A 24,217-nucleotide genomic window follows, 5' to 3' on the forward strand; every position below is an offset into this window, starting at 1 on the left:
AAGAGGAGAAGCTCCGCATTTGTCTGTCCCCTGTGGGTGAGGGCCACTTACCACCTTGTAGTTCTCGCAGAGATGGAGAAGACCCTTCCTGCTCAGTTGGCGAACGGTCCGGCTGGGGTGTTCCAGCCGAGCCATGAGCAGCTTCCAGGTCTTCTCCATGGGGGCTTGGCCCTTGTAGTTAGTCAGCAGCTGAAAGAGAGCAGAGCGGTCGAAGGCCCGTCAGTGGCCAGAGGAGGAAAAGGAAGGAGTGAGCAGCTTCACTGGGGAGAAGGTGCCCAAAGGGCCCCCAGGGAAGATGCTTCACCCTTGCTCTTTGGGGAAGCAGGAACATGCCTCTAGGCTCTCCTTGAGCGGCAGGGAAAGCAAGAGAGATGGGTTTTGGAGCTTGATCCCTGCCTAAAGGTGGCCTGGGGCAACCCCCGTTTTCTCCTCTGCATCACCCTGCTCAGCCAACTCCCATTGCCTCCCTGGATCGATCCAAGAGACTGGGGCGGGGGGGATTTTCCCACCTCAATAAAGAAGGCCAGCGCTGCAGCTGAATGCTCCTTTGCCTCTTCCTTCTCCAGGACAGAACTGAGATGTCTCTGGAGGCTGCACATGGCAGGACAAGAGGTCTCCACGAGGGCCCTGCAACACACCAAAGCTCTTTTGAGAAAAAGCCATCAGACGGACAGGCCAGGCTGGGCTGGAAGGGGAGAAGAAAGGTTCTCTTTGGGGAGAAAAGCTGCCCTTTGCCCTCTGTCTTACGTCACCAACACGGCCACGCCCTGGAGGCAGCAGCTGGGACGGCACAACAGCTCCCCGCAGGTCTCCCTCAGGGTCAGGTGTGCCTCCCTGGCCAGCAGCACCTGGATGGTGCCAACCGTCTCCCTGCAGAGGAAAGAAGGCCAGAGTCACCAAGGCATGATCCCGTAGTCTGAGGGGCAAAAGAAACCCTTTGCGTGATGCCCACAGGGAAGCTTCCCTCCGCAGCTTCTCTCCCTCCTTTCCCTGGAACGCCACGAGAAGAGCAAAGAGGGAGGGAGCTCCAGAGGGGCTTTCCTTCTCCCTTGCAGCCATTCACCACCAAATGGGATTTGCTGCATCTGCGTGAGTTGGTCCCTCCACCCAAGCGCAAGGGTGCTCCAGAAAAATCACGGAGGCCACAGATTGCATTTTCTTTCTTTTCCTCAAAGCTTCAGGACAGACCTCATGAGAAAAGCAAGGCAGCCAAGCTGGGAGCACTACGTGCTGGAGAGCGTTTTTTCCTGGGGCCTATGCAACACCCGGCCTATCTGAGGAGAGGACTTGCAGGGCCAGGGGGGTATTGCTAAACCAGAAGTGCTGCTTGGATGTGGGAGCCCAAGAAGGAGAAGGAGGTTTCTCCTTCCCAGTGCCGCTGCTTACTCCAGAGGCAGACGGTCCTCTCCTTCAGCTGATATATTCTGCTGCCTGGCGCCTTTGATGATGATATCCACCAGGCAGAGGAGAGAAGGCCTGAGGAGAGAAGGAGAGTCTGCTTTACCCACAGAGCTCCTAAGGAAAGTTGGCAAATGGAGCCCACGCTGCCTCTTGGTAGAATCGCTCTCTCTGCCAACCCTCACCACCCAAAGGGCCTTCCCTCCTTCCCAAGCAGGATTCGAGAAGTGTCTTCTCGTTTGCCTGTTGGGAGCCCACAGACACAGGGACACGATGGCATCTCCAAGAGGGAGAGGTTGAAGTCTGGGCATCCAAAAGGACCACCTCCTTCCGAGCTCTACCCCTTACCGGAGTGGCAGGAAGAGGATGGGTGGACTGTTCCTCTCCCTGAGGCAGCCAAGGGACCTCCTTCACCTTCGCCAGGAGAAGGGACAGGACCTTATCCCCGCTGCCGTATGATGAGGCGATGACAGCCCAGAGCAGCTCGCCGCAGGTGCTGGGAAGAAAATCAGGCGGCAACCGTGTCAGACCCTTCTGCCCATCCCAGGTCCACAGGGAGGAACACAGAAGAGTCAGCCTGATGTTGGACTTCCCTGCAACTCAAGGGAGGAAGAACCTGCACCCCTGCCTACCTCCACGGCAGCTCTAAGAGGCGCTGCGTGACCAGTTGCATGTTCTTCCGGGCCACGACATGTAGGGAGGGCACGACCTGGCTCAGTCCAAGGGAGCAAGTGGAGGCCAGGCGGCAGATCTTATCCAGCGCTTTCTGCATAGGCAAGAGAGAAAGGAAGAGGAAACGGAAGTGATGGTGAAAGGCCGATTCCTCCAGGGGAGGGCTGAACTGGAGGTTGCAGGAAGAGGTCTTTCTCTGGGGAAGCCCTCAGTTTAACCCTGAGTGACAAGCCTTACTTGACATGCCCGCGAGGTGGTTGACTGGGTCCGGGTCCGAGTCTGGGTCCGAGCTGTACATTTCTTCCCCTGACCTGCTGTTGAGAGGAGGGATATGGGATGATTAGACCTAGATTAGGGGTCAGTTTGTCATCTGGAAGGGAGTCATCTGAAACTAAGCTTCTGGAGGAGGACAGAGAAGTACAGCTGAGATGGAACGGTGCAGGATCCGACCAAGGGCCCCTCTGTTCCCTGGACAGGTCCCTCCGCCATCAAGTGGCCGGGTGACATTTTGCCTCACGCCCTCAGACCACCAGCTTCCCAGTAGGTCCTTCACTCCATTGGGAGAAAAGAGAAGCATTTCTATCTGCAGTAGCCACCATCTTGCAAGGCTTCCACCAAACACTGTTTAAAATAAATGAGCGGGAAAGGCCTCATGCCTTTCCGCCAAGTATTGTGGGGAAGGGGTGGCAGTTCCTCAATGGTTGAACCGCTGGAAAATAGGGCACCTGTCTGAACTGAGACTGGGGTCCCAGGCCTCCTCCTGCAGGCTGCTGACATCGTCCAAGGTGTCTTGGCCTTCGTCAGGGGAATCCTGTGAATGACAATGATTCCTCTGTGGCCACAAAGGGGCAAGTGCCTCAGAATTGTGATTTTCATGGGTCTTGGGGATTCTAGAATAAAGGGAAGGCCTATCAAATGCAGGATGCCTGACCAGAACGGTGCTTCTGCTGCATGATACGTCTCCCAAGTTGGAGGAATCCACTGCCCCGCCCCACCCATCCCCCGGAAAAGTACGCTTTTCCTGTTAAAGCCCTGCCTGGAAGCAGCAGGGCGCTGGAGAGGGTGAAGCAGAGAAAGGAAAGGCGTGGGCAGGGGGTCGCATCCTTTTAGGCCACCAGTCAGGGCAAGTTGCCCCAAGGGCCCAGCACCCCCCAGCACCCCTGCATGGTACACTCGGGGTGGGAGACCTGAACAGAGGGAGCCCCTCCCCGTGGCCCTGCCCAACAGAAAACAGCTCGCCCTTCTTTACCCAGGGGCTGGAGGAGATGTGGGCCTCCAGTGCCTCCTCTGCAGTCTGTCCCTTTTCGCTCCTAGGAGAAAGGACACAAAAGAGGGCAGAATGGGAGGAGGGATCTGCTATCCCAGCCTCTCAGAAACAAATCATCAGCCTGTGCAGGCCTCAAAGCCTTTGAACCCTCCCCCTTAGGGAGGCTGCCACAACATCTTCACCCTCCGAGGTGCTGCCTACCTCGATGGATTGGGACGTGTTTCCCACTGCACGTCCCCCAGGCTGCCGGTCTTGTCTGAGGGCAGGGGTTCTTCTGAGGACTCCTAAAATGACAACCGAAATGTTCTTCGACTGAATACAGGGCTAAAGGGGGTTAGTCCCCACTTGGGAAAATAAGAGAGGATTTGGGGTTCTCAGTTTCAGTTCGTCGAATGAGGGCTGGCCATCTTGACTAAGGGAGGCAACTCAAGGTCAGGGGCATCTGGCAACCGGTTTGGAAAGAAGATTGCACCAATTGGCAGATGCAACTGTCCTCGCTTTACCCACATGGAGTTTTCAGTAGAAAAAGGAGCAGCGAGGACACTTTCTTTGCCAACAGCTTTTCCAAACCCCTCCGTGAGCTCAATCCCAGCCCTGCAGAGTTCCCCATCTATCTTGACTGGTTGGAACGGCCAGGTATCTGGCAGCACTGGGCGATGCAAAGCAGCAGAGGGAGGTTGAAGGAGAAAAGGAGGGAGCAGGAGCACGCTTCTGATGGGTAGCCTGTCCTTGCAGAGCGTGTCCATAAATAGCACCTCGGCCTCCAGCGCCGTTCCATCTGCTGACCTATCTTCAAACCCGCAGAGACAGGGCTTCTGCCGTTGCAAGGGTGAGGAGCTGGTCACAACTTACTGATGGGGTGGAGACCTCCTCTATCGTGTAGAGCCCCTGCCTCTTCTGCTCCGGTTCGTCATCACTGGGGAGAGATTGAAGGGCCCAGAGATCAAAACTAGCTGTGGGCCCTCTTTCAAGAGCGGCCACATGGATGCTCTAAGGAGCCTGTCGGCTGGCCTGCCAAGGGGGTTGACCTGAGTCCTCCTTCCTTTTATCAGAAGCAGATGCTGAGAAGGAAAGGAGGTGAACCTCCCTTATGTGGCAGCTCAAACAGGCTTTGGGCCCTCCCCAGTCAGCCAAGCAGCAGCCCTTGCGACCGGCTGGGCCAGAGGGTGGGATGGGAGAATCCTTGTTTTCCTTTTCCTTTTCCCACTCCTCCCTTTTCCTTTTGTGCTGTGTCATTTAAAGTTAGGCTTTGGACAATCAGAAGCTTGCTTACTTTGCTATGCTTTAAGCATGCGTTCCCTGCCCAGGCACCTTCATCGTCTGGTCCCCCCTTGGCCCCAAATGGCCCCCCATCCCATTGATTAGGAGAGAAGAGAAAGGCTTCCTGTCCAGGGGGTTGAGCGTGTATCCCATAGAAATCTATCCCTCCCCTCAGCAGACATTTCTCATAGCCTTTTTTCTGTGGGACAGAACTGCAGGGGGCTTCAGAATCAGCTGAGAGCAGGTACCTTGCTGAATCGGAGACGGAGTCCACATCTTCCAGGCTCTGGGTCCTGGAGGCCCCCTGGACTTCCATCGAATCCTGGAAATGACGTTTGTTTGTATTAAGGCATAATCAAAGACCCTTCCGCCATTGGAAGTCGCATCCCTCTCTCCTTTCGCCTCGGAGGGGGTCATGAAAAGGGGGCTGCTTATGCACTCAGCACCTTCCTCGATCACCATTTTGTCACTGGATGTCTCCACCAGCCATGACCTGACATCCGGCAGCTACTTTACAAACCACCCATCTGGAATCTTGCACCGGGGGCGGGGAGAAGCCAGGCACGGAGGGTGGAGTGGAGGCAGATGGGTCTGCGGCCGGTCCCTGCCCTCGGATGCCCTTTGCACATGGCGGGGACAATGGAGGAGGAAGAAGCGGGACCGTTGAGGAAGAGGCTCCTCAACCCAGGAGGGGGGGAGCATCAGGAGGAGGTTCAGAGCAGCTGTGCCTCAATTGTGCCAGGGAGAATTTCGCGAGTGGGGCGGGAGGATTGCTTGGAAAGGCTCTCCAAAGGTTGTTCCTTTGCCCTCCAAGCCCTAAAGGTCTTTCCAGGAATCCAAGGGTCTGTTGTCCTCGAGTTTGCCAGCCTGGCTGGGCTGCCCAGGCAGGAATTCCTCCCTCCCCACATACTCGAGGCATGAACTCCCACCGGCCACATTGCCAAACCCTCCTTACCCCTGAGGTGGAAGCGGTGACCCTATCATGAGAGCTTTCCCGCTCGATTCGTCTCCGTGCCATTTGGGACCTGACCGGAGGAAGAAAGTCAGGCGTGAAGGAACATCCAGCTAGCTCAGCCTCCCCTTTCCAAGACCGGCCAGTCAGTCAGTTGGCCCTTTTTTCCCCTGCAAGCCCCTTGTGGACAGGAAGCGGTCTCGGGCTCCTGCAGACTCTTGTGGCCCGTCAATGGTGCCCCACCAAGTCTGGGTTTTGGGAGAAGGACTTGGAACCTGGCAACAGCACAGGAAGGTCTTCCACCCTGGTGCCCACTGACCTAGGCACTTTATGGGCAGGCTTGGAGCCTCGTTCTCTCCGCCCCCAGGGAAACATCGCCAAGGCCCACTTTTTGAACCTACACAAGGATGGCGGTTCTCTCGGAGCCAGGAGTGGCCGGGCAGCCCAGTGGCTGACTCTCTTGGTGGCCTTTGGCCTCTGCCTTTCGTGTGGGAAGCTGTCTGTTCGTGAGCAGCGCAAAAGCACAATCACGTGTGGCACAAAGCACAGAGAGGGGCCAGAGATGCCGCCTTGCTTCTCTGCTGGGCCTCTTGGGCAATCTGACCTTCCTTTCCCCTTCAGGCCAGCACAGCCTGGTATCTCTTGCCCACCTCTTAGCAGGGGCTGGGGAGAATTTCCCTTGTTTATCCCAATGTGGGGGTCCAGGGTCCGAAAGTAGTGACAGAGATTGGGGGAGGCGTACAAGAGGGCTGGGGCAGCCTCTCATTCAAAGCCACCTCCCCTCTGGCTTCCACGTGGGGACTACAGCAAAGTAAGACATCTCTGAGCAAGCGGAGACGGCGTTCCAGCACAGACCGGTGGCCCAGCGACAAGTCCAGGTCAGCAGAGCCTCTCTGTATATGGAGTGACCGAACGATTGCCCACCTGCATTCTGTATGGCTGCTCCACATGAGGAGACCACAGGAATTGGTGATCCTTGCGGTCGACTCAGGAGTGAAGCGGCTGGGAGACCAGGAAGAGAAATCTACCTCACAGCCACAGTAGAGCCTTTGAGGGCACTGGGTTCGACGAAAACCTCACTTTCAAAACACATTTGGGTATAATAATTTTAAAGAGAGATCTTCAGACAAGCAGGAGAAACAAAAAACCACTCAGTGAGTCACCCTTCATTCCAGATTCATCAGCCTGTGCAGGCCCCAAACCCTTTGAACCCTTCCTCTTGGGGAAGCTGCCACAACATCTTCACTCTCCGAGGTGCTGCCTACCTCGATGGATTAGGACGCCTTTCCCACTTCACATCCCCCAGGCTGCTGGTCTTCCTTGAGGGCAGCGATTCTTCTGATGAATCCTAAAATGACAACCCAAATCTTCTTCAACTGAATACAGGGCTAAAGGGGGTTAGTCCCCACTTGGGAAAATAAGAGAGGATTTGGGGTTCTCAGTTTCAGTTTGTAGAACGAGGGCTGGCCATGTTGACTAAGGGAGGCAACTCAAGGTCAGGGGCATCTGGCAACCATATTGGAAAAAATATTGTACCAATTGGAAGAAGCAACATGTCCTCGGTTTACCCGTGTGAAGTTTTCGGTAGAAAAAGGAGCACCAAGGACACTTTGCCCTTTCTTTGCTGACCCCTTTTCCAAACCCCTCCGTGAGCTAAATGGCAGCCTTGCAGAGTTCCCCCTCTGTCTTGACTGGTTGGAACCGCCAGGTATCTGGCAGCACTGGGCGATGCAAAGCAGCAGAGGGAGGTTGAAGGAGGAAAAGAGGGAGCAGGAGCACGCTTCTGATGGGTAGCCTGTCCTTGCCAGAGCGTGTCCATAAATAGCACCTCGGCCTCCAGCACCGTTCCATCTGCTGACCTAACTTCAAACCTGCAGAGACAGGGCTTCTGCCGTTGCAAGGGTGAGGAGCTGGTCACAACTTACTGATGGGGTGGAGACCTCCTCTATCGTGTAGAGCCCCTGCCTCTTCTGCTCCGGTTCATCATCACTGGGGAGAGATTGAAGGGCCCAGAGATCAGAACTAGCTGTGGGCCCTCTTTCAAGAGCGGCCACATGGATGCTCTAAGGAGCCTGTCGGCTGGCCTGCCAAGGGGGTTGACCTGAGTCCTTCTTTCTTTTATCAGAAGCAGATGCTGAGAAGGAAAGGAGGTGAACCTCCCTTATGTGGCAGCTCAAACAGGCTTTGGGCCCTCCCCAGTCAGCCAAGCAGCAGCCCTTGCAACCGGCTGGGCCAGAGGGTGGGATGGGAGGGTCCTTGTTTTCCTTTCCCCACCCCTCCCTTTTCCTTTTGGGCTGTCTCCTGTAACGTTAGGCTTTGGACAATCAGAAGCTTGCTTACTTTCCTGTGCTTTAAGCATGCACTCCCTGCCCAGGTGCCTTCATCGTCTGGTCCCCCTTTTGCCCCAAATGGCCCCCCATCCCATTAAGGAGAGAAGAGAAAGGCTTCCTGTCCAGGGGGTTGAGCGTGCATCCCATAGAAATCTATCCCTCCCCTCAGCAGACATTTCTCATAGCCTTTTTTCTGTGGGACGGTACTGCAGCCTCTTCTTGGGGGCTTCAGAATCAGCTGAGAGCAGCTACCTTGCCAAATCGGAGACGGAGTCCACATCTTCCAGGCTCTGGGTCCTCGAGGCCCACTGGACTTCCATTGAATCCTGCAAATGACATTTGTTTCTATTCAGGCATAATCAAAGACTCTTCCACCATTTGGAAGTCGCATCCCTCCCTCCTTCACCTTGGAGGGGGTCAAGAAAAGGGGGATGCTTATGCACTCAGCCCCTTCCTTGATCACCATTTTCTCAATGGATGTCCTTCAACCAGCTGTGACCTGACATCAGGCAGCTCCTTGACAAACCACCCATCTGGAAACTTGCGCTGAGGGCGGGAAGAAGCCAAGCACAGAGGTCGAAGTAGAAGCAGATGGGCCCACTGCCGGACCCTGCTCTCAGATGCCTTTTCCAGATGGCGGGGAAAATGGAGGAAGAAGCAGGACCATTGAGGAAGAGACTCCTCAACTCAGGAAGGGGGGTCAGTATCAGGAGGAGGTTCAGAGCAGCTGTGCCTTCATTGTACCAGGGAGAATTATGTGAGTAGGGCAGGAGGATTGTTTGGAAAGGCCCTCCAAAGGATGTTCCTTTGCCTTCGAAGCCGTAAAGGTCTTCCCAGGAATCCAAGGGTCTGTTGTCCTGGAGTTTGCCAGCCTGGCCAGGCTGCCCAGGTGACAATTCCTCCCCGGCCCCCAGGCCTTCAGGCATGAACTGCCACCAGCCACGTTGGCAAACCCTCCTTACCCCTGAGGTAGAAGCAGTGACCCCAGCGTGAGAGCTCTCCTGCTCCTTGACCATTCTCTGTGTCTCTTGGGACCTGACCGGAGGAAGAAGTGAGACATGAAAGAACATCCAGCTAGCTCTCCCTCCCCGTTCCAAGACCAGCCAGTCAGTCAGTTGGCCTTTTTTCCCCCCGCAAGCCCCTTGTGGGCAGGCAGCGGTCTTCGGCTCCTGCAGACTCTTTTGGCCCATCAAATGGGCCCCGCCGAGTCTGGGTTTTGGGAGAAGGACTTGGTCTTCTTGGGGCTTCAGAATCAGCTGAGAGCAGGTACCTTGCCAAGTTGAGAATGGACTCCACATCCTCCAGGCTCTGGTTCCTGGAGGCCCCCTGGACTTCCATCGAATCCTGTAAATGACATTTGTTCTTAAGGTAAAGGTAAAGGTTTCCCTTGACGTAAAGTCCAGTCGTGTCCGACTCTAGGGGGCGGTGCTCATCTCCGTTTCTAAGCCTTAGAGCCGGCGTTGTCATAGATACTTCCGGGTCATGTGGCCAGCATGACTCACGGAACGCCGTTACCTTCCCGCTGAAGCGGTACCAATTAATCTACTCAAATTTGCATGTTTTCGAACTGCTTGGTGTGCAGGAGCTGGGACTAGCAACGGGAGCTCACCCCGCCGCGCGGTTTCGAACCGCCGACCTTCCGATCGACAGCTCAGCGGTTTAACCCGCAGCGCCACCGCGTCCCATTTGTTCTTATTGAGGCATAAATCCAAAGCTCTCTGCATCCCAATTGGATGGCTAAAGCCTAGGGCGCAATTTCAGCCCCCTAGGAAGAGGTCTTCAGAGGCCTTAGGTTAAGAGGATGCTGCTTCCAGAATAAGGACCTGCTGTTCTCCAAACAGGCTATACTCATGGCTGGGCACTTGGCAACTGTTCACAAAGTCTTTGACACTGTTTGGAAGATGCCTCCCTCTCTCCTTTTGCCTCAGAGGGGGTAAGGAAAAGGGCGATGCTTAGGCACTCAGCCCCTTCCTCGTTCACCATTTTGTCACTGGATGTCACTCCACCTGCTGTGACCTGACATCTGGCAGCTACCTTACAAACCACCCATCTGAAATCTTGCACAAGGGGCAGGGCGAAGCCAGGAACGGAGGGCAGAGTAGAGGCAGATGGGTCCGCTGCCGCTCCCTGCCCTCGGATGCCCTTGGCAGATGGCGGGGACAATAGAGGAGGAAAAAGTGGGACCATTGAGGAAGAGGCTCCTCAACCCAGGAGGGCAGGATCATCAGGAGGAGGTTCAGAGCGGCTGCGCCTCAATTGTGCCCGGGGGAATTTCGCGAGTGGGGCGGGAGGATTGCTTGGAAAGGCTCTCCAAATCTTGTTCCTTTGTCCTTCAAGCCGTAAAGGTCTTCCCAGGAATCCAAGGGTCTGTTGTCCTGGAGTTTGCCAGCCTGGCCAGGCTGCCCAGGTGACAATTCCTCCCCGGCCCCCAGGCCTTCAGGCATGAACTGCCACCAGCCACGTTGGCAAACCCTCCTTACCCCTGAGGTAGAAGCAGTGACCCCATCGTGAGAGCTCTCCTGCTCCTTGACCATTCTCTGTGTCTCTTGGGACCTGACCGGAGGAAGAAGTGAGACATGAAAGAACATCCAGCTAGCTCTCCCTCCCCGTTCCAAGACCAGCCAGTCAGTCAGTTGGCCTTTTTTCCCCCCGCAAGCCCCTTGTGGGCAGGCAGCGGTCTTGGGCTCCTGCAGACTCTTGTGGCCCGTCAAAGGTGGCCCGCCGAGTCTGGGTTTTGGGAGAAGGACTTGGTCCTCTTGGGGCTTCAGAATCAGCTGAGAGCAGGTACCTTGCCAAGTTGAGAATGGACTCCACATCCTCCAGGCTCTGGTTCCTGGAGGCCCCCTGGACTTCCATCGAATCCTGTAAATGACATTTGTTCTTATTGAGGCATAAATCCAAAGCTCTCTGTATCCCCATTGGATGGCTAAAGCCTAGGGCGCAATTTCAGCCCCCTAGGAAGAGGTCTTCAGAGGCCTTAGGTTAAGAGGATGCTGCTTCCAGAATAAGGACCTGCTGTTCTCCAAACAGGCTATACTCATGGCTGGGCACTTGGCAACCGTTCACAAAGTCTTTGACACTGTTTGGAAGATGCATCCCTCTCTCCTTTTGCCTCAGAGGGGGTAAGGGAAAGGGCGATGCTTAGGCACTCAGCCCCTTCCTCGTTCACCATTTTGTCACTGGATGTCACTGGCTCCTCAACCCAGGAGGGCAGGATCGTCAGGAGGAGGTTCAGAGCGGCTGTGCCTCAATTGTGCCCGGGAGAATTTCGCGAGTGGGGCGGGAGGATTGCTTGGAAAGGCTCTCCAAAGTTTGTTCCTTTGTCCTTCAAGCCGTAAAGGTCTTCCCAGGAATCCAAGGGTCTGTTGTCCTGGAGTTTGCCAGCCTGGCCAGGCTGCCCAGGTGACAATTCCTCCCCGGCCCCCAGGCCTTCAGGCATGAACTGCCACCAGCCACGTTGGCAAACCCTCCTTACCCCTGAAGTAGAAGCAGTGACCCCATCGTGAGAGCTCTCCTGCTCCTTGACCATTCTCTGTGTCTCTTGGGACCTGACCGGAGGAAGAAGTGAGACATGAAAGAACATCCAGCTAGCTCTCCCTCCCCGTTCCAAGCCCAGCCAGTCAGTCAGTTGGCCTTTTTTCCCCCCGCAAGCCCCTTGTGGGCAGGCAGCGGTCTTGGGCTCCTGCAGACTCTTGTGGCCCGTCAAAGGTGGCCCGCCGAGTCTGGGTTTTGGGAGAAGGACTTGGTTTTCTTGGGGCTTCAGAATCAACTGAGAGCAGGTACCTTGCCAAGTTGAGAATGGACTCCACATCCTCCAGGCTCTGGTTCCTGGAGGCCCCCTGGACTTCCATCGAATCCTGTAAATGACATTTGTTCTTATTGAGGCATAAATCCAAAGCTCTCTGCATCCCAATTGGATGGCTAAAGCCTAGGGCGCAATTTCAGCCCCCTAGGAAGAGGTCTTCAGAGGCCTTAGGTTAAGAGGATGCTGCTTCCAGAATAAGGACCTGCTGTTCTCCAAACAGGCTATACTCATGGCTGGGCACTTGGCAACCGTTCACAAAGTCTTTGACACTGTTTGGAAGATGCCTCCCTCTCTCCTTTTGCCTCAGAGGGGGTAAGGGAAAGGGCGAAGCTTAGGCACTCAGCCCCTTCCTCGTTCACCATTTTGTCACTGGATGTCCCTCCACCTGCTGTGACCTGACATCTGGCAGCTACCTTACAAACCACCCATTTGAAATCTTGCACCAGGGGCAGGGAGAAGCCAGGAACGGAGGGCAGAGTAGAGGCAGATGGGTCCGCTGCCGCTCCCTGCCCTCGGATGCCCTTTGCAGATGGCGGGGACAATAGAGGAGGAAAAAGTGGGACCATTGAGGAAGAGGCTCCTCAACCCAGGAGGGGGGGGAGCATCAGGAGCAGGATCAGAGAGGCTGCGCCTCAATTGTGCCAGGGAGAATTTCGCGAGTGGGGCGGGAGGATTGCCTGGAAAGGCTCCCCAAAGGTTGTTCCCTTGCCCTCCAAGCCGTAAAGGTTTTTCCAGGAATCCAATGGTCTGTTGTCCTCGAGTTTCCCAGCCTGGCTGGGCTGCCCAGGCAGGAATTCCTCCCGCCCCCCAAGACTTGAGGCATGAAGTCCCACTGGCCACGTTGCCAAACCCTCCTTACCCCTGAGGTGGAAGTGGTGACCCTATCATGGGAGCTTTCCCGCTCGATTCGTCTCTGTGCCACTTGGGTCCTGACCGGAGGAAGAAGGTGAGACATGAAAGAACATCCAGCTACCTCTGCCTCCCCTTTCCAAGACCAGCCAGTCAGTCAGTCGGCCTTTTTTTCCCCTGCAAGCCCCTTGTGGGCAGGCAGCGGTCTTGGGCTCCTGCAGACTCTTGTGGCCTGTCAATGGTGCCCCGCCGAGTCTGGGTTTTGGGAGAAGGACTCGGTACCTGGCAGGTGGCACAGGAAGGTCTTCCACCGTGTTCCTCGCACAACATGAAAACGGACAGCTTTTCAAGATGTTCTGTATGGAGAGGGGAGCAGAGAAAGTGACTTGAGCCAGGGGGAGAGGTTCGAGGCCCGTGACTTTCTCCCCCTTCCCAGTTTCTTGGGGGCCCTGCGGGCCTCGCTTACTCTGAATAGCCTCCGTAGCGCCATAGCAGAGGCTGGATGGCTCTGCAGGGAAAGGGATTCGTGGTGCAACGATTAGCAACCAGCAAGCGAGGTCCAGAGTAGTGTCTGCAAGCTGGCAGGCAAAGGCACAATGGGAATGAGCAGCCTGGGGGTTGGCCTGTGGCTTTAAAGGTTTGCTGAGTCTTGTTCCCTTGGCAACCGGGAAAACATCCCCATTGGCCACCTTTTGTACCTACCCAAGAATGGCTGCTGTCTGGTGGCCAGGAGTGGCCGGGCAGCCCAGTGGCTGACTCTCTTGGTGGCCTTTGGCCTCTGCCTTTCGTGTGGCAAGCTGTCTGTTCGTGTGCAGCGCAAAAGCACAATCACGCGTGGCACAAAGCACAGAAAGGGGCCAGAGATGCCGCCTTGCTTCTCTGCTGGGCCTCTTGGGCAATCTGACCTTCCTTTCCCCTTCGGGCCAGCACAGCCTGCTATCTCTTGCCCACCACTTAGCGGGGTCCGAGTCCTGTCTGCTCAGGGGAGAATTCTCTTCTTTTTCCCTGCGCGGGGGCCTGGGGTTGAACAGTTTGGGGGGGCATACAAGAGGAACAGGGCGGCCTCTCTCATGTCATTCAAAGCCACCTCCCCTCTCCGCCAGCCAGCCTGGATGTTGGTGGTGATGTATGAAGCCCAAGAAGGCCACCAGTGGCTCATCTGAGATGCAGAGTAATGGCAGGAGTGGGGGCTGCCATGACAAAAGCTGCCATCCTCTCTCTTCCATGACTCAAAGCCTGCTGCATCTGCCTGTTCTGGCCTGTCTGCCTCTCCTTTCAAAAGAAGCCTAACAAGAAATAGAAATAAACGACCAGGAGGTTTCCCCATTTGAGATGAGAGATTTACAGTATGCATTTGAAACTAATAAGTCCTTGGCCAGCAGGGTTGCCCCTGTTCTGGTCCTACCAGAGGTCATCCACTACTTCAATCAATGCTGCCTCAGCACTAGAGCTGGGCCTGAAAGCTAGACAAAAAGGGCCCAGATAATCCAATGCTCCCGGGGCCTTCTGGAATGCAGGCCCACCACCTTCTCCAGCATTGTAACGATTGCCCTACTCAAATAAAAAGCTCAAACTCCAAGTCTAAGTTTAAGGTCTGGTTTATTTAGAATTTGGTGCAAACAGAAAGAAAGCTGAGAATGAGAAAAGCGCGCCTAAACTCAAACTAAATAGCTCCGTTTCCAACAACGATCCCGCCCCCCACATATAGAACAATCCCACGTTCCCAGGTACTCCTAACGAGCTCTGCTGATCAACGGGCAAAAAGACCTTGACATTTAAGAGATAACCCAAAGACATTCCTTCCTGGCACAGCCCTACACATCTCCCCGTACAAGGTTTATCAGCAGCACCCTGCCAGCCAGGAACACCCATCAACACTCTGGCATGCGAACTGTTACGATGGAGCGAACATCGCAACGGTGATCATGACATACTGCCCCCCCGACAAAAATCAGGCAGAAGGTTTAGAAGGGTAGGCAACATGAAAAGCGTGGATTAAATCAGGTGCGAGGACATCACGCGCAGCGACCCTTTCAGGATGGGGAAAATGCTTCCAGCGAACTAAATAGTGAAGAGACCCCTGAAGCCTGCGAGAGTCGAGAATCTCCTTGACCTCGAAGTGCTGCTGGCCGTCAATCATGACAGGCGGAGGGGGAGGAGGTCATGGATGCCAACGAGAGGAGTCCTGGGCAGGCTTGAGCAAGCTGCAGTGAAAAACAGGGTGCAAACGCTTGAAATTATGAGGCAGATCCAAACGAACAGTGACAGGATTGATAATAGCAGTAACAGGAAAGGGACCAATAAACTTAGGGGCCAGCTTCTTAGAAGGCTGAGGAGACTTGATAAATCTGGTAGAGAGATAGACCAGGTCCCCAACGCGAAAAGACGGCTGTTGGCGGCGATGCCGGTCAGCATGGAGCTTATAGGAAGCCTGGGCATCTTGTCGAGCGGTTTTAATGAAGGGCCAGGAATCAGCAAGCCAAGAACCCCAGTCACAGGCCGCCACAGCCGGGCCAGGAGGTTGGGGAAACTCAGGGATTGGCACAAAATCCCACCCTGAAACAACCCGAAAGGGGGGTTGACCAGTGCTTTGGTGCACTGCGTTATTGTAAGCGACCTCAGCAAAAGGGAGCAAATCAACCCAGTCATGCTGGTGATAATTGATGTAAGAGTGAAGAAATTGCTCTAGGGTGCCATTAAGGACCTCCGTAGATCCGTCAGTCTGGGGATGCCAAGAGGTTGACAATGCCTGTTCGGTGCCAATGAGTTTCAAAACAGCCCGCCAAAAGCGCGAGGTAAATTGTGTGCCCCTACCAGTCACCAAACGAGAGGGGCAGCCGTGGGGGTGGTAGACGTGCACCAAAAAGAGTTTCGCCAGCTGTTGAGCCGATGGAATGGACGCACAGGGAACAAAGTGGGCCTGCTTAGAAAAATAGTCTTTGACCACCCAAATGACAGTCTTCTTCTGACTGGGAGGCAAGTCCACAATAAAATCCATGGAGATTTCTTCCCAAGGGTGAGAAGGGTCAGCCACAGGCTGCAATAGCCCCTGGGGTTTACCTGACAGTCGCTTAGACATAGCGCAGACAGGGCAGGAAGCGACATAAGCCTTGACATCCTTTCTCAAGGAGGGCCACCAACATTGCAGCCAAACCAAATGGAGGGATTTGAGAAAACCAAAATGACCAGCTTGTTTGCTGTCATGAGAACAGGCAAGTATTGTAGCTCGTTGAGAGTCAGGCACATATCAACGCCCCCCCACCCAAGCTAGGTCGTGCTCAAGGGAAACCTTGTCAGGGTTAGCCAGAAGCCAGGGATCAGACTTCAATGCTGAGACAAAAGTTGCCCGCAACCCACCAGGCATTTGGGGATGCCTGCGGGCACGAGAGCGCTGCACCGGAGCCGTTTGCGAGGAGGGAGGGGGCTGCCCCCGAGCGCGGCTCCTGGGGACAGCGACCAAACCCAATTGTGGCTCCGTGAGCACAGTCCCAATAACATCGGAGATAGGCTCTGCATCCTGTGGCAAGCGGGAAAGTGCATCAGCCAAAAAATTCTTCTTGCCCGGGATAAACTTAAGTTAAAAATTAAAACGGCTAAAAAACTGAGCCCGGCGTATCTGTTTTGGGCTGAGATGCCTGGGCGTGCGGAGCGCTTCTAGGTTGCGGTGATCCGTCCAAACCTCAAAAGGGGAGGTAGCCCCCTCCAAAAGGTGACGCCAAGCTTCCAACGCAGCTTTAACCGCAAAAGCCTCCTTTTCCCAAACATGCCAGCATCTCTCCGTTTCAGAAAACTTACGGGAGAGATAGGCACAAGGCTTCAAAAGCCCAGCAGAATCCTTCTGCAACAAAATAGCTCCAATAGAAAAATCAGAAGCATCAACTTGAACAACGGAAGGCCGCTCAGGGTCAGGGTGGGATAGAATGGGCTCCGCTGTAAAAAGGGTTTTAACTGATCAAAGGCAGCCTGACAGGCAGGAGTCCAATTGAGCACGGCCCCCGGGTTTTTCACTTTGCGCGTCTCCCCGACCCCTTTGGTGCGCAATAAATCAGTCAGGGGCAGAGCAATCTCCGCGAACCCCTGGACAAAGGATCTGTAAAAGTTAGCGAACCCCAAAAAACTTTGAAGTTGGCGACGGGTGCGTGGGCGCTCCCAGTTGAGAACCGCCTGCACCTTCACAGGATCCATTTCAATGCCTTGGTCAGAAACCCTGTAGCCCAAGGAATCTAAGCGAGACTTATGGAATTCACATTTAGAAAGCTTAGCGTACAGCTCAGCGTTCCGGAGCTTGGTGAGAACCTGTGTAAGGAGCTTTTCGTGCTCCTTCTCCATTTTGGTGTAGATGAGAACATCATCCAAATAAACCAACACGCCCTTAAACAAATGTTCATGTAACACCTCATTAATGAGTTGCATAAAAACCCCTGGGGCCCCTGCAAGGCCAAAAGGAAGAACCTTATATTGAAACGAACCCAAGGGGCAATTAAAAGCAGTTTTCCATTCATCCCCCTCCCGAATGCGAATGCGGTAGTATGCCTCGCGAAGGTCAAGCTTGGAAAAAATTCTACCAGTGGACAAATGAGCTAACATGTCTTTTACGAGAGGCAGAGGGTACTTGTTTGAGAGGGAGGCGGAATTTAACCCCCGATAGTCCATGCACAGTCTTAGGGTGCCATCCTTTTTCTCACGGAATAAAACGGAAGCCCCAACCGGGGAGTTAGCTGGTTCAATAAAACCCCTAGCCAGGTTTTTATCAATGAACTCCCGTAACGCCTCAAGTTCTTTCTTGGTCATAGGATAAATCTTCGGCTTGGGTAAGGGAACGTCGGGAAGAAGTTCAATGGCAGAGTTAGTCTTGCGATGGGGGGGGGCCAACTGGTCAGCCTCCTCCTCCCCGAAGACGTCAGCAAAGTCCAAGTACCTTGCCGGCAGTCCCTCCAGGGGGGGAGCGGGAGCTTGCGAGTCAACAATTTCAGCCCTCCCCGCAGCCAAAGTTAGGCATCTCCCCACAACGGGAGCTTGGTAGAAACCATCCTCAAACGTTAGAGTACGGGTTTTCCAATTAACGTAAGGGTTGTGCTCGGTTAGCCAGGGGATCCCCAAAACAACCAAAGGATTGCCCACTGGGGTAACTATGAACTGGATCAGTTCGATGTGTGTGCCCATTTGCAGCGTAACCTCCCCAGTAAACTGGGTGGCTGGACCTCCTCCCACCGTGGAACCATCGAGCTGCTGAAAAATCAGCGGTTTAGGGAGAGGGGAGCAGGGCAAGACCAAAGCAGCGACCAGGTCGGGATGGATTAAACATCTGGAACACCCTGAATCGACCAAAGCCCACACGTCGACGGTCTTGGATCGATAGGTCAACTGGATTTTTACAGCTAGGATGGGGCAATCAGCACTCACCATGTTGGTATCGCGCCCATTCTCCACCACCTGCCCAGCGGCGCTGTTTAAGGCAGGTGGAAGGCGTTTCCCGCCGGCTGCTCCAGGGCGACCAAAGCGTCTCCTGTAAAGTATAGCTCATCCTCTTCGTCCACGGGCGCCAGCACCCCCGCCAGCCGGCTAGGGGGGTTAGGTGCCTTTTGGGGTACTTTTTGGGTTGGTTTAGAGGGGCGATCCGCTGCCTTAGCTTTTTGACAGTCCGCTGAGTGGTGGCCTGGTTTGCCACACTTGATGCACTGGCCCCGGGTGAAACGGCGTTGCCTTTCCTCAGCCCAGCTGGAGTCCGACTGCATCCTCGGCCCCTTCGCACTGCAGGGCGGCTTGTCTCCTTTTGTAGCTCGCATAAAGGTGCGCTGGGCACGCTCAGCCTTCCCGGCCAGACAGATCCAATCATGCAGGGAGTCTGGATCGTCTCTGCGCAGTGCCCATCGCAACACCTCCCAATTGAAGCCATCCTTAAATTTCTCGATCAAGGTAGCCTCCGACCATTCGGGAACTTTCCCTGCCAAAACTTTAAATTCAAGGGCATAATCAGCAACCAATTTTTGTCCCTGAACCAGTTCATTCAGAGCATCCTTAGCCCTTTCCTTAGCCAGGGGATCCTCAAAATACCGTTTCAAAGCGGCTAGAAAGGAATCAAATGCGGTCAGCGCTGGGGCTCTTGATTCGCATAACTGGACATACCAGTCAGCTGCTCTGCCCTTCAGTTTAGTGGCAATAGCTGTAATTTTAGCCCCTTCTGAGCTAAAACAATGTCCATATTGTTGGATATAGTTCATCGCATTGTTGAGGAAGAATGACAAGTTTGTGGGGTCACCATCAAACTTCACTGAAAAGTCCTTGGCTACCCCGCCGCTCGGAGGCACCCCAACCGGTGGACGAGCCGGGGTAACTACCACCGGAGTGGAACCACGGAGAGCTGGGGAAAAGTCCCTTGGCCGGCCCCTTCCCCTCGGAGCTGGCGATGGGGTTGGTGGGACGCTGGGACCCCTTGCTGCCCCCGGACCGCCAACGACCTTTACCAGGTCACTCACTGCGGTTGAAAGTGAGCGTAGCATGTACTCCATGGATTCGATCTTGGATTCAAGGACTCTGATCCTATCTGACGTGGTAGAGTCCTCCAGCCCCGGCCCTTCAGGTCGCTGACTTCCCGACACTTTTGTGGACTCTCTTTCAGGAGTCAGTGGGCATCGCAGTTTCCATGTGGTGCGAGACGTCCCCGGCCGGGGGTCTGCCAGGGCACCCCACAGGAACTGTTGGTGTTCGGCGAGCCCTTCGTCCGTCGGTTCCCTCTCCTCCGGGCTAGAGGTTGGATCTCTGGAATGGGGTGCAGGGTGGGATGGGAGGGGGCCCGAGTCCCTGCTCAGGAACGCCGTCTCCAACAGCTGTCTGGTTGCCCCCCAAATCCCGTCGACTCCTTCCCCAATTCTGCCATCGCTAACTTCTTCTCTCTCAAGAAAAATTCCTTGGTAGAGACTAGCGAGGTTTGTTCATGGAATGATTCTCAGCTTTATGTAACGACTGCCCTACTCAAATAAAAAGCTCAGACTCCAAATCTAAGTTTAAGGTCTGGTTTATTTAGAATAAGGTGCAAACAGAAAGAAAGCTGAGAATGAGAAAAGCGCACCTAAACTCAAACTAAATAGCTCCGTTTCCAACAACGATCCCCCCCCCCCCTGCATATAGAACAATCCCACAGTCCCAGGTACTCCTAACGAGCTCTGCTGATCAACGGGCAAAAAGACCTTGACATTTAAGAGATAACCCAAAGACATTCCTTCCTGGCACAGCCCTACACATCTCCCCGTACAAGGTTTATCAGCAGCACCCTCCCAGCCAGGAACATCCATCAACACTCTGGCATGCGAAGCGTTACGATGGAGTGAACATCGCAACGGTGATCATGAGAACCATCTTATCAAAATGGAAAGGTTGGAGATAGATTGGATGTTTGGGGGGGCATACAAGAGGGACAGGGCAGCCTCTCTCATGTCATTCAAAGCCACCTCCCCTCTCCGCCAGCCAGCCTGGACGTTGGTGGTGATGTAAGAAGCCCAAGAAGGCCACCAGTGGCTCATCTGAGATGCAGAGTAATGCAGGAGTGGGGGCTGCCATGACAAAAGCTGCCATCCTCTCTCTTCCATGACTCAAAGCCTGCTGCATCCGCCTGTTCTGGCCTGTCTGCCTCTCCTTTCAAAAGAAGCCTAACAAGAAATAGAAATAAACAACCAGGAGGTTTCCCCATTTGAGATGAGAGATTTACAGTATGCATTTGAAACTAATAAGTCCTTGGCCAGCAGGGTTGCCCCTGTTCTGGTCCTACCAGAGGTCATCCACTACTTCAATCAATGCTGCCTCAGCACTAGAGCTGGGCCTGAAAGCTAGACAAAAAGGGCCCAGATAATCCAATGCTCCCGGGGCCTTCTGGAATGCAGGCCCACCACCTTCTCCACCATCTTACCAAAATGGAAAGGTTGGAGATAGATTGGATGTTATTGTATGATTCCTATATAAAATACTCCTTCCAGAAATCAGTTTGGCCACATTTTGGCTTGTATGGCACAACCAAAGCCCAGTTTTACCCCAAGCGTGTTCCCATCAGGCCTGTATCACCCCATGAAGGAGGAACGTCTAATTCTCTACGCACTTAAGTCCTTCAGGCACTCTTGGGTCAAACTATTATAAACACTTGAATTAAGCCTTATTTTTTGACAAGTTTTTTAACAAAGAGACCATAGGTGCCAGGCCAACATTTACCAAAGCTGTTTTACAATACTTTTTCTGAAATCAGAAGGCAACCAGGTGAGAAATGCCATTTGTCTTGCGCCAGCATCTTTCCTGTGACATAATTACAGTTGTATGAACAATAAAATGACTACTGCTGCTGCTTCCTGCTTGCATCTGTAGAGCGCTTTCCCACTCTTCTAGCCTCCTTTTGTTGCCTTAAGAAACTAGCCAGCCATCAGGGAGTATCGCCAACAACTCTGAGACAGCCGAGTTCTGCCAATGATCGGGGGGCCTTCCCAGGAGAGGCCAGTGTTGGGACTAGCTATGCCAACTGCAGAACTGAATATGTGAAACCGTTTCTTTCTCACAGAAGGCCTTCTGCTGACCATTATTGTGCAATAACAGTGTGGTTGTAAAACAACATTTGTAGTGAGAAGGCATCCTAGCACCAAACCCAAGGCAAAGGTGTTAAGAGAACTAAAAGGCAAACAAACAAACAAACAAACAAACAAACAAGTCAATCTGTTCACATGTAATTGAAAGAAGGAAATTGGCACACAGTTTCAGTATCTAAAGGGTAATCATCCAAATGCAAACCTGCTCGGGCTGATTCATTGACTTCAGTGCCATCTGTGTGCTTGTGAAAAGAAATGGTGAGTACGCACCTTTCATATAAAAGGAAGAAATGAAGCTGCTTGTCATGTTCACCGTTCCGGTGTTTGTCTACATCGTAACGGTTCGCTTGCTAAGGTGCTGATAGGTGTTCGGGCTGGGAGGGTGCTGCTGAGAGCCTTGTACAGGAGACGCGCTGGACTGTGCCAGGAGGAATGTCTTTAGGCTATCTCTGAAATGTCAAGGTCTTTTTGCCCCTTGATCAGCAGAGCTCGTTAGGAGCACCTGGGAATGTGGGGCGAACTGTATGTGAGGGAGGGGGTGGGGTGTTGTTTGCAAAGACGCTATTTAGTTTGAGTTTAGGCGCGCTTTTCTCATTCTCAGCTTTTTAGCTGTTTGCACTCTTTTCTAAATAAATCCAGAACCTGAATTGACATTTTGAGTCTGAGAGTTTTATTTAGAGTAAGGCAATCATCACACTGCTATCTAGTGATAGGAAGTAGTCTTGAGTGTCTGCTTTTTCATACCAAATCTAAAGGGCATTGGAGGTGCTGCAGAGAACAACTTTTAGTGGTTGAGTGGTATTAACCAACTACAATGTTGACATTTTCTGTACAGTTTAGGGTGCTCCAAGCCAGTCTTACTAGTGGGAATCTTCTTGTGCATGGGGCAAAGGAGGCCATCTTTTACTATCAGCAAGTAGCCACGACTAGAGAAATTGCCTGGCAGACCAGAAAGGAAACCAGAGCACCAATGCATTCTTTGGAAGGGAAGGACTGAGCGAGAATGTGACCTGAGACCTTCGGGCTTCACTCTGGCCTTAGTTCACTTGAATAGCTCTGAGGCCCCTTCGAGTTGGGTGCCTGGCTTTGAAGAACACCACAGAAGGAAATTTGGGGGACCAACAGGAACACTGTGAGAGACTCCTCCTAATCTTTTTGAAGGTGCCAAGATTGTTGCCGAAGGCACCAAAACGTGCTCCGCCATGGATGAGAGCATAATGGCTCCCTTCACCTCCCAGTGCTCAAACCCATGAGAAACCGCTGTCCTGGGGTCTCCTCGCATGGAGCAGCCATCCAGAGCAGAAGTGGGTGATCTCCCATCCTCTCCTTATCCGGAGAGGTTCTGTGGGACCGGACTACTCGCTGGTCCTTCCTGTCCGGTCCCGGCCCATGGAAATCACTGACACGCAGGTAAGTTTTATAGATTTACTAAAAAGGCTTTTAAACAGAACTCTAGTGGCAAAAAGCTTTGACCAAACAATCGTACTCCCTCACACCCAAAATATCCAGCCCACCAAAGCTCAACCAGCTTAACTTAGAGGCTCTTTCAGCTGAATCCCCTCAGGCTGATGACTCTTCTGTAACTCCTCGTCATCTTCCAAGGAGTCTGAGCTGGCCATGACACTATCCCCCACCTCAGGGCCCTCCTCTCCTGCAGATTGAGGCCTGGGCTTCTCCAGGTACTGTTAATGGAACAGGTGTGTGAGGCAGGGAGCATAAACATCATCATCTTCCCAGGAACGCTGCTATGGTCCATAGCCCTTCCAATCCACCAGATACTGGAGGTGGTCCCGAAGGACCCGTGAGTTCAGAATGTGGGCTACCTCATATTCAGGTTCCCTTTCCACCACAATGGGTGGTGGGGCCAGTGTGGAGGAACAATGAGGGTTGGGAGGTGCAGCAGGAACCAACAAAGAACAATGGAATACAGGATGAACACAGAAACTGGAGGGTAGCTTAAGCCAGAAAGCAACTGGGTTGATGACAGCTTCCACTTGGAATGGTCCCAGGAAGCGGTGATCCAATTTCTTTGGCGGCTGACGAGTAGCAAGCTTCTTAAATGAAACACACACTAAGTCCCCCATGGCTATCAGTAGACCTGCCTGGCAGTGATGCTCAGCAAACCATTTATAATCATCCTTGGCCTTTTGTAACTGATCTTGGAGAACTTGATGAGTTGCTTGCAGTTCCCACAAGAGCTGATCCAAGGCTGGAACAGAAGAAGCTGGTGAACTCAGTGGAAAGAATAGGAGGTGCAAGCTACAGTTAGCCATGAATGGCATCATTTAGCTGGCGGTATGCCGAGCACTGTTATAAGCAAACTCTGGCTGTGCTAGGAGGTCTACCCAGTTGTCTTGCTGGTAGGTAAAAAAACATCTGAGATATTGCTCCAGAATCTGATTCACCTGTTCCATCTGTCTCTCCAAATCCAGATGATACACAGAAGATAAGTTGATCTCAATCTCTAGACCTTAGGAAAGTTCTTGCCAAAACTTAGCAATGAATTGTGGGCCACGATCTGAAACCGTGGTCAGGTAAACCATGTCAACGGTAGATACAGGTAATCCTCGCTTATAGATTGGTCACTGAACAACCATTCAACATTATGATAGCCTTGGAAAGGGTGCTTTACATGCCTGTTAAGCACTTCTGGCCATCATAAAACATCTCACACACACGCACACACGCACACACACACACACACCATGGTCATGTCATTGTATTTTGGGTCCTTGGCAACTGGCTCTCATTTACAATCAGTTGCCAAGTGCCCCTCGATCACGTCATCACCGTTTTCAATCTTCTCTGCTGGCTGCCCCAGAAAGTCAATGGGGAAGCCGACAAGGAAGGTTGGAAGTGGAGGGAACGAAGGGGACAGAGAGGATGGGAAACCTTTGGCAGGCTGTAGGAACGAAGCCCAAGTCCTGAAGATTTGAGCTTCGCTCCTGAAGCCACACAAAGGAGTTCATGGGGGGAGGAGAGGGGACATGGTTCAGCAGGTTACAGGAACGGAGCCCAAATCCTGAAGATTTGAGCTTTGCTCCTGCAGCCCTACGAAGGAGTTCCCCTCCATGCGGGGAGGGGAGGGGACATGGGTGGACAGGCTGCAGGAACGAAGCC

This window comes from Candoia aspera, chromosome 2 (genome assembly GCF_035149785.1).
Source record: "Candoia aspera isolate rCanAsp1 chromosome 2, rCanAsp1.hap2, whole genome shotgun sequence".
Classification (NCBI taxonomy): Eukaryota; Metazoa; Chordata; class Lepidosauria; order Squamata; family Boidae; genus Candoia; species Candoia aspera.